Source organism: Danio rerio, chromosome 15 (genome assembly GCF_052040795.2).
Source record: "Danio rerio strain M-AB ecotype USA chromosome 15, GRCz13ab, whole genome shotgun sequence".
NCBI classification, from domain to species: Eukaryota; Metazoa; Chordata; class Actinopteri; order Cypriniformes; family Danionidae; genus Danio; species Danio rerio.
The window spans coordinates 28,847,179-28,860,793 of NC_141035.1; the positions used below are offsets into that span (position 1 = coordinate 28,847,179).

A 13,615-nucleotide genomic window follows, 5' to 3' on the forward strand; every position below is an offset into this window, starting at 1 on the left:
TCACTGGGCGAGAGGGGAGATTGAGCTCAGGTAGATCTCAAATACCCCCCCCCCCCCCAACCCCTGATGTGGCTAAAGGTGAACTGCTGAAGGAAAATACTCATGCTGGAAGCTAGACTATGGTGCCCATTTGGCATAGTCGGTTTATGTCTTTGGATGGTGGGAGGAAACAGGGGTTTCTTCCAGACAAAGATTGTTGTGGAATGAAGAGGAATGTGGAATGTGGATACTTATAGTGACTTGTTTAAACTTCTGGTTCAAGCTGGCCTGACATCTGTGACAAAACAGACATTTCTATGTTTGCATGTTTTCTTTGGGTTTGCGTTGGTTTCCTCTGGGTGCTCCGGTTTCCCCCACAAATCCAAAGACATGCAGCACAGGTGAATAGGGTAAGCTAAATTGTCCGTAGTGTATGTGTGTGAATAAGTATGTGTGTTTTTTTGTCAGTGATGTTTTGCAGCTGGAAGGGCATCCGCTTTGTAAAACATATGCTGGATAAGTTGGCGGTTCATTCTGCTGTGGCGAACCCAGATTAATAAAGGGACTAAGCAGAAGAGAAAATGAATGAATGTATTAAAAGATTTATTTACATTTATTCAAAAGCAACAACACACTTTTTATTCAAATGTCTCTAAGTTATTGTACATATTTTAACATTTTTAAATACCATCACAGTTCGGTTTTCCTTGCAGTCTACAACATCATGTGCAAAGCTGTTGAATTTCGTATTGTGTATGTCCAGGGGACCTATAGAATATCCAGGCATCTGGCATTAAAGTGAATGGAAACTGATAGCCTTCTGAGGGCATTATAAACCTCCTTGAATTTTCCCTATTAAAGTAAAAAGGTGTTGGATGAACAGAAAAAAAGCTACCCCAGGGTGTTTCCAAGATGTCTACCAAGTGAGTTAACACTTAATAGGCTCTGACTGAGTTAGTGTGAGAAATATCAAAATGCATTAGCAAATATTGACCAGTGGTGGACAAAATGTGCATGCAGAAGCTGCACTGACCACCTGTTGTAAACTTTGAATCCCTTGATTGACGGTCTGTCTGATAGAGTCAAGGAAAGAGAGCGAGAGAAAATGTCCTGTTGTAATACGCACAGCCTTTCCCCTCCTCCTCACAGTCACGCAGTCGCACACATTACAATCCAAAAGCTTGTTTTGACATCTGACAACAACTGAAAAAATCCAAGATGTCAAAAGACTCTGGAAGACTGTTATTTATTTTGAGTGTGTGAGCTAGAGAGTCAGAAAGAGGGAGAGAAAGAGGCGGTAGAAGAGCTTATCTTGGGGCAGTATGGCAATAGCACAGAAATAAATCACAAGCCTACAATGACTTTACGGACTTCATGGTCAAATATATACAATAGTGCAATATCACAGAACAAAAGCTCTTTCTTCAGATCCTCTTTTGACAAAGATCTTACATGAACTGAATAGCCTCTTTGATGTTTCCTCGGAGAAAAGATTAATACGAAGGGATGTGAAATACATTATTCAGTTCCCCCCTAATGCCTTACATGATACATTAGCATGCTAGATAGCACCTTCATATGTCTTGCTTGTCTATTGTTGCATTTGAAATACTTGACATCTTTGGATAGTTTTTTGGAATAGCCCTCATATTGGGAGTGTGCCTTCCAAACTGCTTCCTACGAAGGCGGCTCGCTAGATTTTGGAACAGTGCTAATGTCTGAACGGTCCTGCTTGTTTATCCAACTTGGCCCCATTTCTAATTCACCAAATGCAGCCCTTCCTGCCGCTGCTTCTTACCACTGCCTCTATCCTTCCGAAGACACGTGTTTAAAAATAGCAGCTGTCACCGAGAACGAAAGAAAAGAGGGATATAGCAGGAGACTCAAAAGAAAGGGGAGCGAACAAACACTTTTCAGATTCAAAGCAGCGCACAGGGTCCTACTTCAACAATGGAAGCTCGCCTCACAAAACCGAAGGTTATACAAAGACAGGCGAACCTCTAGGGACAATGCAGGTATTGTAAATGGCGTACTGCACACTCAAACATGCCCAGGACCCTGTAGTGCTGATTAATAGTGAACCGGCACAGAGAAAGACACATGCAGATGCCATGATGAAGTGCCAGTGCGTGTGGAAAGGGGTTTTCGCCCTCACACATGCTGTGCTGGTGTTTGTGTGGCGATATCCTTGAAGCAGTAGGAGAAACGTGTCAAAACCTAACTACCATTAATCTTTTGACAACCTGACTTTGTTCATATGATGAATTAAACCTCCTCACTACATGTATCCTGAGTGCGGACAATGGCCTTAACTACTATGCACCTAGATGAAAAAAATAACAATGTACTTATTGTGTTCATATTGTATTTCAGAAAAGCTTAGGTACAGGTTTGGTAGTAGGTTTAAGGCTGAGTTAAGGTGTAAAAGATGGGTAAACTGTGTTATTACTAATGCAATTAGAAATTAATTACACATTAAATACAAGTAGATTTTTTATTTAAGTGCATTGTAAAAACATGCATGTATATAAAAAGTACACTGTACTAAATTATCAATTCAAAAGTACATAGTCATTTATGGAGCGAATAATATTCATTCATTAATTTTCTTGGATGCCCTTCTAGCTGCAACCCATCACTGAGAAACACCCATACACACTCATTCAAACACTTACACTACGGTCAATATAGCTTATTCAAGTAACCTGCACCGCATGTCTTTGGACTGTGGGGGAAACCGGAGCACCCAGAGGAAACCCACGCAAATATGGGGAGAACATGCAAGCTCCATAAAAAAATGCCAACTGACCCAGCCGGGGCTCGAACCAGCAACCTTCCTGCTGTGAGGTGAATGTGCTAACCAGTGCGCAACCGTGCTGCCAAGCTGACTCATACACACTTATTCACACACACACTATGCACAATTTAGCTTACCTAATTGATTTATAGCGCATGTCTTTGGACTGTGGGGGAAACCGGGGCACCTGAAGAAATCCCATGCGAACACAGGGAGAACATGCAAACTCCACATAGAAACGATTACAGGTCCAGCCACGACTCGGACCAGTGATTTTCTTGCTGTGAGGTGACAGTGCTAACCATCAAGCCACCATGCAGCACAATTTTTCATTGTGTTGGTTTGAATTATTGATAAGTTTAATGAAATGAAATAGTTTTAAATAAGAGTTTCTTTACTTGAATATTGACAATTTAAAACTACTTTTCAAGTTTCAGTAAAAATTTTAAAACTACAGATTTTTTGTTTTGGTTTTGAATGTCTAGACCAGGGGTTCCCAAACTTTTAAGCCTGCGACCTCTAAAATAACAATGCCAGTGACTCTCGACCCCCAAATTCTTTATAAATGGTTATAAATATAGAAATGTTGTGCACACAGCAATAGGCCTATATAAACACGAGCATATTGACAACACAAAAAAGTGCAACCCTCCAACAACCTTATCATTTTACAGCCATTTGTTTAATTTTATATTAACCTCACCTAAAGAGACTGGTGGACACAATGTTTTCAGCACAAGTCCATTCTTGGCTTAATTTTGGAGAACGCCAGTCAGAGATAATTCTCAATATTTAGTTGTGGCCTGTATTTATTTTTAATGTATTTGATTGCCAAAAAGGTGTCAGAAAGTTTAACCTGGTGCTTTAAAATCTGCTGCAGCTGACACTATTGCTGTGTTGTTGCGTGAACATAATGTAATGTAATGTAAACACACCAATCCTTTGAAAAAAATATTTTAAAGGTTGAGGTCTTTTTTATTTGCATGTTTTTGTTTTTACCTATTAAAAACTACAATTATTATCTACTGTGGGTTATGGTTAAAATACAGTATGGTAATTCTAATTTTAATTAAGTTTAATAAAATTTATTTGACTTGGAAACCACCAAGTGACCCCCTGTCATTGTCCCACGACCCCCCAAAGTGCCCCCGAGCCCCACTTTGGAAACCACTGGTCTAGACTACAGATATCCAGTTTGTAAAATAAAAATATATATTTTAAATGACATATAATATTCAGTTTTAATAAATAACAATATAAATAATCAATAATTCGAACACATTCAATCATTCATTTTCTTGTCGGCTTAGTCCCTTTATTAATCCGGGGTTGCCACAGCGGAATGAACCACCAACTTATCCAGCAAGTTTTTACGCAGCGGATGCCGCAACCCATCTCTGGGAAACATTCACACACACTCTCATACACTACGGACAATTTAGCTTACCCAATTCACCTGTACCGCATGTCTTTGGACTGTGGGGTAAACCGGAGCACCCAGAGGAAACCCACGCGAAGGCAGGGAGAACATGCAAACTCCACACAGAAACGCCAACTGAGCCAAGGTTCGAACCAGTGACTTATCGAGTTTCTTGCTGTGAAGCGACAGCACTACCTACTGCTCCATAGTAGGGTCACTTAATATGAATACTTTGTACATTGTCTGAATGTCAATAAATTAGAGACACAATACCAAAATAGGCTGCATCAAGTGCCACGCAATACAACCCACTACACTGAAAAAAAAAATAAATATGCTGGCCTACAAGATTAATGCCTATATAGCCAGAGCTACATTTACAATCTAGCTGAGTAATGTTTGTCAGAGATGTAGAATAGCTGGTCCGTCATGGTACATGTTGTTGTTTGCTGGTGGAACCACATAACATTGTTTTTTTGACAACAATACACGTTGCCATCTGCTTCTAAATGCATCCGCTGGCAATGTGTTGAGCAGACACAGGATGTTATGACAATAAACAATCGAGCAGTCGTATGACATGCAGGACAATGTTCTGTAAATGAGCTTTCAGAGGCATTGAAGAAGGCGTTCTTGTACTTCCAAGTTAATTTGAATGCAGCTACAAAATGATCGTAGGTGGAGCAATAGCTCAGCAGGGTCACAGTGTATGACACAATCTTTCTGGGGTTGTGACTGTGAGTGGGAAGGACCACTAGCCAACTTCCTATCTAGAAGCTGAAACGATGTGAGAGAAAGCAAAAGTCTCATTTTTCTGTTAAAGAGGTCAGACTCTGGATGACAAGGCCAGAAGCTTGGATATTTTTTCTCTTGTTGTAGACAGTGCTTACGTTTGTGTGGGTACCTGGTTGACCCTAGAGGAACAAGAACACAATTAGAGTGAAGAGAGAGATGTGGGGATATAAATACAGAAAAAGGAGAACCTTAGTAAAGAGCAGATGGTGCAATTGGTCTGCCAAGTCTGTGTCCTCCCTGCCACAGTGTGAGGGAAAACAAGAGGACATCCACGGTGTGTGTTTGTGTGTGAAGGTATGTCAACAAGGCTGGGCAGAGAATCATTTTGAACCCCTCGACCTCCAATCTCACGAGCTGGTAGGAAACCCATTATTATTTAGTTTTTTTTTTTTTTAAGAGGGCATGTTGCCACCCAAATAACAATGACAATCTCTCCAGGAAATGACTGATAGGAGGAGTGACTGCAGACGTATTTGAACCCAAGGTCAATCTTTGACTTGGCACATAAAAAGTACTTTCTCTCCTGCATATATATCATGCTTTCCGCTTGAGTGTATCACTGTTTTCTGGTATGTTATATTGAATGTAATGCAATAAAAAGACAATGTACCTCAAAACCGTTGTTTTTAGACGCTACATCCTAAAGCAGTCAGGTAGAAGAGGGTATTTTTTCTATTAAAGGACCACAGTGTACACCGATTCACAACTGACTATATTCAATCTATGAAATGAAGGTTAATACAGTACAGCATGACTGATGCAGCGTGATTCACAAATAACTCTTATAAACTGGCTAGTTTTAATGACTTATCTATATTCTATGACCAATTTAGTCTGATTAAAATAAAACTAATGATCCAATGACAGTGGTTATTTTAGCTGAATCAAAAACATACAACGTGGCCAGTGTGGTCTGATTTATGAACCAATAGTTCATTTAAAATGGTTACTTTAGCTGAATCAAAAACATCGAGAATGGCCAGTGTAATCTGATTCATGAACTTATGATTCATTTGATGTGGATATTTTAGCTGAATCAAAAACATACAGAATGAGCAGTGTAGTCTTATTCATGAACTTATGATTTATTTAAAGTAGTTACTTAAGCTCAATCAAAACATTCAGTGTGGCTAGTGTAGTCTGATTTGTGAAATAAATATTCATTTAAAGTGGTTATTTTAGCCGAATCTAAAACATACTGTACAAAATATCCAGTAGTCTGATTCATGAACTACAGATTCATTTAAATTGGTTATTTTAGCTGTATTAAAAACATTCAGTGTGGCCAGTGTAGTCTCATGTGAACTAAAGATTTTAATAAAGTGTTTACTTCAGCTAAATCAAAAACATACAAAATGGCCAGTATGGTCTTGTTCATGAACTTAATTAATTTGAAGTGGATACTTTAGGGAATCAAAAACATACAGTGTGGCCAGTGTAGTTTGGTTCATAATTTAAAGATTCATTTATTTTAGCTGAATCAAACACATACCACAAACCCTGTATAGACTATTTCATAAACAAATTACTTATTTGAACCGGATATAACTCAGTTCTGACAGTTCTGTCTATTTTAATAAGTCTCCAAAAGCCGAGTTACCAATTTAAATCAGTCTGAAATGCTGTCCTGTATAATTTACAACACACAAGCTCTATACACATGCAGTCAAAACGGACATCCAGAATGAATCAGAATACAATTGAACTACAGCTCATGAGTCAAATTCCAAATGACTGATTGATTTATTTATGAATCGATGAGTGGTGCAGCCAGCCAGACAGTGCAGTGCCTCTGCAGGGTACATTTAAGGAAAAAACAGAGAATAGATGTTACATATTCAAGGAGCGAGACATGCAGCTCAAACGTGCGGTTATGTTGTCTAATCAGGTCTATGTGGAACACTTCAAACATTCCCCCTCTCTCTCTTTGTAATCCACTTGCTTCCTTGATCATCTGCTACGTGACAGTACTGAAAAGAGGAAGGGGGTGAAATGTCTCAAACGCACATTTTGCTTGCTCCTCATAGCATGCGATGACACAGATGCTGCCAGCCAATGAAAAAGCATCTCAGCACAGTGAACTTCACATGGGAGGCTGTAGTCATCCAGTGGCACCAGGGTTACAGTATATGCATAGAAATCCCATTCCCTTCCCACTGTAAGCTCCTGGGCACCGGGCCTGAATGCACGGACCTCTGCTTCCTGATCCGCCGTAATGGATTTTTTGAAGCGCGCATCAGCGAAGGGATGTGCAGCTGCCCACAGTTGTGATAAAAAAACCACAAGCCACAAAAAAAGTCCATGCGAAGAACATACAGTACACACACAAATACGCACTCATGCACACTGAGATATTCACCAAAAAAATAAAAAATTGTGTATGTGGGTGGAATGTGAAGGGAGTGATGCAGGACATAACACACACACACAGAAAGAGAGAGAGAGGGCGAGACAAGGGAGCAAAGAAAGAAAACAATCACAGGTAATCAAAGCATGCACTTCAAACAAGCCAAGACATTTGTTATTATTTGCAGGGTTCTTTTCATCTGTTTGTTTGATACTTGCAGGGTATTAAAAATGATTCACCTCAATCACCAACGGCAATTTTCCCAACAAACCCTTTCATTTCTGATGACTATGAAGCAGCTCCTTAAGTCACACCGGGGGAGTTGCTGGGGACAAGTCTTAATGTGCGGGGCGAGACCCTTGTGGTACCTTTGATTGACAACAGCTATTAATTCTGTAATCAGCAGCAATCAACATACAAAATGCAAAGCAATGATTGCACCGCTTGACCCCTGGAAATCTCATTTTGAATGACTATTAGTCAATAGGCGGATTATAAATCATCAGCACCATTCAATTTTTATACTCTTTATTTTGTGTGTGTGTGTGTGTTTACCTTATAATGGTGTCAAAACACCGGAGAGATGTGCGTGGGCAGGTAACCTGAAGATCTGTGTTTGACAGTTACAGGATTTGTGAATCACAGAGATTGAGTGAGAACGTATGTGTGTGAGGTAGACTGGGAGAGACAGACAGACAGAGGGAGAAGGAGGTGCTGCTGGCATTTAATCAAGCAAGTGTTCTTGTGTTAATCTGCCAGCCCACCTGATCAATGAGTGCTCGGTGTCTTGTACCAGGCGACCCCCCGGGCTCAGATACATATTAACTTCGAGTCTCTTTCAATAACGTAGTACCTAGCTTAAGCACACACACACACACACACACACGCACGCACGCACGCACGCACGCACGCACGCACACACACACACACACACACACACACACACACACACACACACAAATAAAAAAACACAAGTTTGTTTTTTAAAAGAATAACCTGGGGATGCTTTTTGCACATACACACATGTGCACACTTACACACAAATACAGCAAGTCTCTGGAGTATTTGATTCTGATTGGTCATTTTTTTGCTGGAATATTGTACAGTGGCACAGCATATACTGTAATGAGCTAAAACATTATGACCATTCACATCTGAATCAGATATTGAGAATTTCCTAATGAGGCCACATATCAAAGAAGCTATTTTAATTATCTGTTTAAATAGGGAATGTGAATATTAGGAAATATGTGACCAATTAATTCTGATATTAACCAGAATAATAATACATTATCCTTCTTTTTTCATGGCACTTAACAGGACATTTCACCCAACTGCAACTATCGTCCAAGATACAAATCTGTTATGGATTGTTGTAAAAAATGACCTGAGGGGATCACAGTATAAATCAACCATGCTCATTCTGAAAACGTACCACTATACATTTCTGAAGAGCGCCAAATACATCTCAGGAGGTACATTTTTTTTTGCAGTTTTTGTTTTCACAAATCCACCAAAGGCCGTTGTGTTTGCATTTTCAGATCTCAAATTTCTCTCGCAAGTGCCATTCAAGCCTGCTCTTCTCCCGTAAATCCACCAGAAGCCACTGTTGACTGACTGACTAACTGATGGACTGACCCACCCTCCTCCTTACCTAAACTCAACCAATAGTGTTTTCAAAAGCACCGATTGTCCCACCCACCCCCTTCCTAACCCAACCGACAGTTTCAAAAAAGCGATCCAAAAAAAAAAAAAAGCCCTTGAAGCAGTCTGATTTAACCACATTTTCAGATTTACCACATTCTCACCCTGTTATTTACTTGTTTATTTTATTTTTTGGCTTCTGTTTTTGTCTTACCCACTTTCTGGAACAGTTCTTTGCCAGACTCAAACCTCTTTTGTCGTGGTCAACGTGTCTCAAGTCCGCTGACGAACACAGTTTGCCTCTGGACTAACTGGTAACAGTGGGCAATGTTGGGCAGTGGCATCGCTACAAGTAGTGACACTACAAGCTTAACTACTGTACATTTTTCAGTAGCGTTGCGATAGCAATGCTACTTTATAAATCAAATAGCTCTTCTGTTTTTGTCAAGTAGTACAGTAGCCTCCATACAAGCTACAGTACATTTACTGATCGCTGATCAATAAGTGGGCATTCAGTTAGCTGTAAGGCCAGTGTTTTGCTGATAAATGTAATTCCATATGATGGCGAGAATGACAATTTATTTTTCTTCCTGTTAAGTGGTGGTCGACAACAAACATTTTGGTATATGGTATATGGTAAGCACGAAAATAAACAACATCATACAGCCCCACAGCGTTCGTTTTAAAGATGAAATGCAGCCATACGTACTTCTGGCTATATAAATCGCAATCTCCAGAAATGTATATAGGGGGACATTTTCAAAATGAGCTTATGTTGCAACAAATATTACTTTACTATTGTTGCATTGTGTTATATTGTTTGCCTCATAATGCTTTATATTGCATTTGACATTTTTTAGTGGAAACATTTAGATAACACACAGATAAGATTATGAAATATTATGAATTTTGTACTACTATAATTTGGACAATTTACATGATCAAACATTAGAAAACATATTAAATATTAATTAAATTCTAGTTATTTTATTTAGTACATTGATTTTTTGTCACTTTATAAATATCCATTTAATAGTTATTTGCTTTGTGACTGGCTGACTGTACATTATACTTTTTATAAAGTCCTTTAAGTATTAGTGTCAGGGTTGTTGACTCTTGTTTTAATAAACTGCTGCTTTAACGTTTGACATTTTTCACCAAAACCATTGTTTTATACGTCAAAAGACAGCTACTATTTTCTTCTTTCTCTCTCACTCATTTCTACTTATATATCACTTTGCAGAACTCTGTAACCCTAGATGCATTTCTGTAATAAAACACTGCAAGAAATTATCCTCTGTATTTCCACTCAGCCCATTGGGCATCATTATTCTACCCAGCGTTCCCCTCCTCACCTGTGACACTAAGTGGAAGAAAAATTACATCTTCCTACATCTCCCGTTTCTCTCCCTCTCTCTACAGCAAAATTCTAAAGAGGTTGGGGGAAAATAGACGAGAAGAAACCAATTAATTTTAAGCTGCAACATTCAGGCACTCAGAGTACTTGATCCCTTCCCCTAAATTACCAAATCATAAACGCAAGCTGAGCCACCGACAGTGGGCTGATCCCAGGGCACCAGCGGGCTTCCATTCAGAGTGCCTCTCTTTTTCGGCCTCGACGTGTACTTTAAGTAAACCCCTTCATTATTTGTACCAGAGTATACTACAACAATGCCTGCTCTGACACGATAACCTCTTAGCGCAGGCAATTACCAACTAATCGCTTGCTGAAACAGTCTTAGACCGAACGCAATTGCTCAGCCATGGAAATCAGGCCTTTTCTCATAGAGAATTACATCCCTTTGCCTCTAATGGAGATGAGGTTTAATCTGAAATGGATCAAATGAGCCAGTAACTTTGTTTATAGCAATAACGCTTGTGATAATGCAGATTTGTGTGCATATTTTAACTGTTAACCGCGGATCTTGGATGTAAATGTGGCCAAGGTCGATTTAGACTGATGCACTGTAATGGGATGACCTGTAGGCTTGTAAGTGCGAAACATGACTCGGGCCCTGAGGAAAGCAAGATGCTTGAACTGTATGGGACTGCAGCGCAATGAGCTTCACAGTGTCTGCTTCTGAGCTGGGCCAAGTTTCCCTGCATTGGCCTGCTATTAATAGCCCGCCCAGCCTCTAGAGGAACCACACTAGGGAACACACAGAGAGATAGAAATAAAGAGCGAAACATGAAAAATAGATTTTGATGGAAACACAGAAGGCATGATGTTCAAGAGTGTTGAGCAAGACTCTACCCCCCCCCCCCTGGACCCCACATGTTAGCCACATGTAATACCTACTCAAAAAACAGGCCATGCTATCTCGATACTAGCAAAAGAAATTGCTTTTGGTTCAACGATCTAGATTTCATATGGAGCCATACATATTAATATGCAAAAATAAAAACACCAGGGCTAGTTTTTACTGTAGTCTTTACTATAATTTACTGTGATCTTCTATGTGAAGCTGCTTTGACACAATGTACATTGTAAAAGCGCTATACAAATAAAGGTGAATTGAATTAAGTAGTGCTGGCCTAAGCACAGTGTGTCTACATATGTACTGTATATTCACACAGTACTCGGCATAAATAAGTACACCCCATTTTGAAAATGTATATATATATCTTTAAATCAATTTCTATGTGTATTTAGGGAATCATTTTTGGTGCATTTAAACAACACACTTTTATTAAACAGTTATTTTAAGTTTAAGAGATTGGTCACCTAACATCTTAGGTGTTATCAAAATTTATTGCAAAAAAAAAAAAAGTAAAAACTAGAAAATTTCAACTAAATGTAAACATTTTTGTATTCTCTTGATTTCTCCTGTTTATTAAAATTGTACAGTAGTAAATATTTTGTCCCCCAACATAATTTGTATGTGCTCATATAGTATATTCAGTAACACTTTACGATAAGGTTGTATTAGTATGCTAGGTAATGTATTGACTAACATGAACATACAATGAACAATACATTTACTATATTACATAATTTATAGATTTTTATTATCCTTATTAATGAAAATGAAGTTAATTCAAGTTATCTTAAAGTGCATTAAGTAATGTTAACAATGCATTAATGCATTAATGCAGTAATGCATTCATTTTAATAATGCATTAATACATGTTTAATGACTATGATTTATAAATGCTGTGCAAGTATTGTTCATTACTATAAGGTTTCATTAGTCTTTACTAATATGAATATACATATATTCATATCTCGAGTCCGATGCTTCTATAATACATAAAAAAAATAAAGAAAAGTAAAGAAACAGATGCAGGATGTTCCTTTTTTTATTCAATTCACCTTATTTTAATATTCAACAACTCTTTTAACAAACAGAGCACTTCTGTGAGGTAGCTTGAACAATAAAGTAATAAATAACATAAATTCTTCACGTTTGGACTTTAGTGCAAAAGTAAATATTTTAAAAATCTAATATAATAACAAAGAGCACCTCAACTTAAAAATACCCTGCAGGCGATCCCAAGTTTATATATCTTACATTTTGCTATGCCAATGTTGTCATCATCAACTTATAATACCTCCAGGCTGCAGACATTCTGCAGACACGATTTCTGCTTCTACTTCGCCGGCATTTAACCAATAGCATCTCTGCAACAAAGTGATGTCATGCCACATGTGTTGCTGTTTCTGTGTGAAGTCAAGAAAGAGGTATAACTCTGTGCCACCGCATAACTATAGGTGTTAAAAAAATTATAAGAATATATATAATATACATATATATTCGAGTCCTAATCGGGAGGTAATGTTGAGTCTGAAAACCACATGATCAGGTGGGATTTTCGATCAAGTGATCGGATTTGAATGACCCTTATATGTAGTATATATATGCCCTCTCCCAACATAATTCATTCTTTTCTTTAAAGTTTAGATGTACAGAGTAATGGTATTGTTAATGAACATAATTGACATCAATGTTTAAAACAGATGTGCTTCAGTATTTTTGTAAAAAACAAAACAAAACATGAATTTAATGAAATTTCCAAAAATAGTTTCCCGAGTTTAAATGAAATGTTTCGGTTTCTTGATATGTGACTTATTTTTAACCATTCTTTTGTTTATTAGTTAATTAAGACATAGAGCTTCTATTAGGCACTAAAAAAGTGTTCATTTCTTTCAGCCAACTGAATCACTTTGTTGTTCAATGAGGATGTGAGTTTTCCATCCGTTCTCCTCTGAAAACCCAGCAGGACCAGCTCAGATCCTGCTCAGAGTCCAAGGTCATATTTTCTCTTTTCAACCACCACAACCATTTACCTCTTTGTGCGCTCACAGCACCCCTCAGAAGAACAGCATTTAAAGACTGACTGAGAACTCCTGCGACAGAAACATTACCATAGTGCCACCAGAAATATTTGAACATTTTATTACAACACATTTAATAATTGAGGACCACATGGCTGGTTTTCATTCACATAATGCTCAATGAATCGAGGCTCCTTGCGCAATGTGTCTTTAATGTGATCATTTCCCCCCCGCAATGCTAAATAATGTCACCGTCACAGCGTTATCTACTTCCATAAACTCGGCACTTCAGAACAGCATCATGCAGTCGTATTTTCTGCCCCTTCTCTGTCGGGAACTGCTGTAGTGGAATAATTA

The 13,615-nt window shown here is 38.4% G+C and overlaps 1 protein-coding gene and 1 long non-coding RNA gene across 3 annotated transcripts in view; both read left to right on the forward strand.

Annotated features, from left to right (window-relative positions):
- The window catches only part of rtn4rl1b (reticulon 4 receptor-like 1b), a 298,377-nt gene that overhangs the window by 38,800 nt on the left and 245,962 nt on the right, over nucleotides 1-13,615 (forward strand).
- LOC147833684 (uncharacterized) lies at nucleotides 5,857-9,080 on the forward strand. 2 transcript variants are annotated; one of them, XR_015509552.1, is made up of 3 exons: nucleotides 5,857-6,051; nucleotides 6,126-8,312; nucleotides 8,388-9,080. It is a non-coding gene; the product is annotated as an uncharacterized LOC147833684 (long non-coding RNA). The 2 variants fall into 2 exon arrangements; XR_015509553.1 differs by having other exon boundaries at nucleotides 5,857-5,899.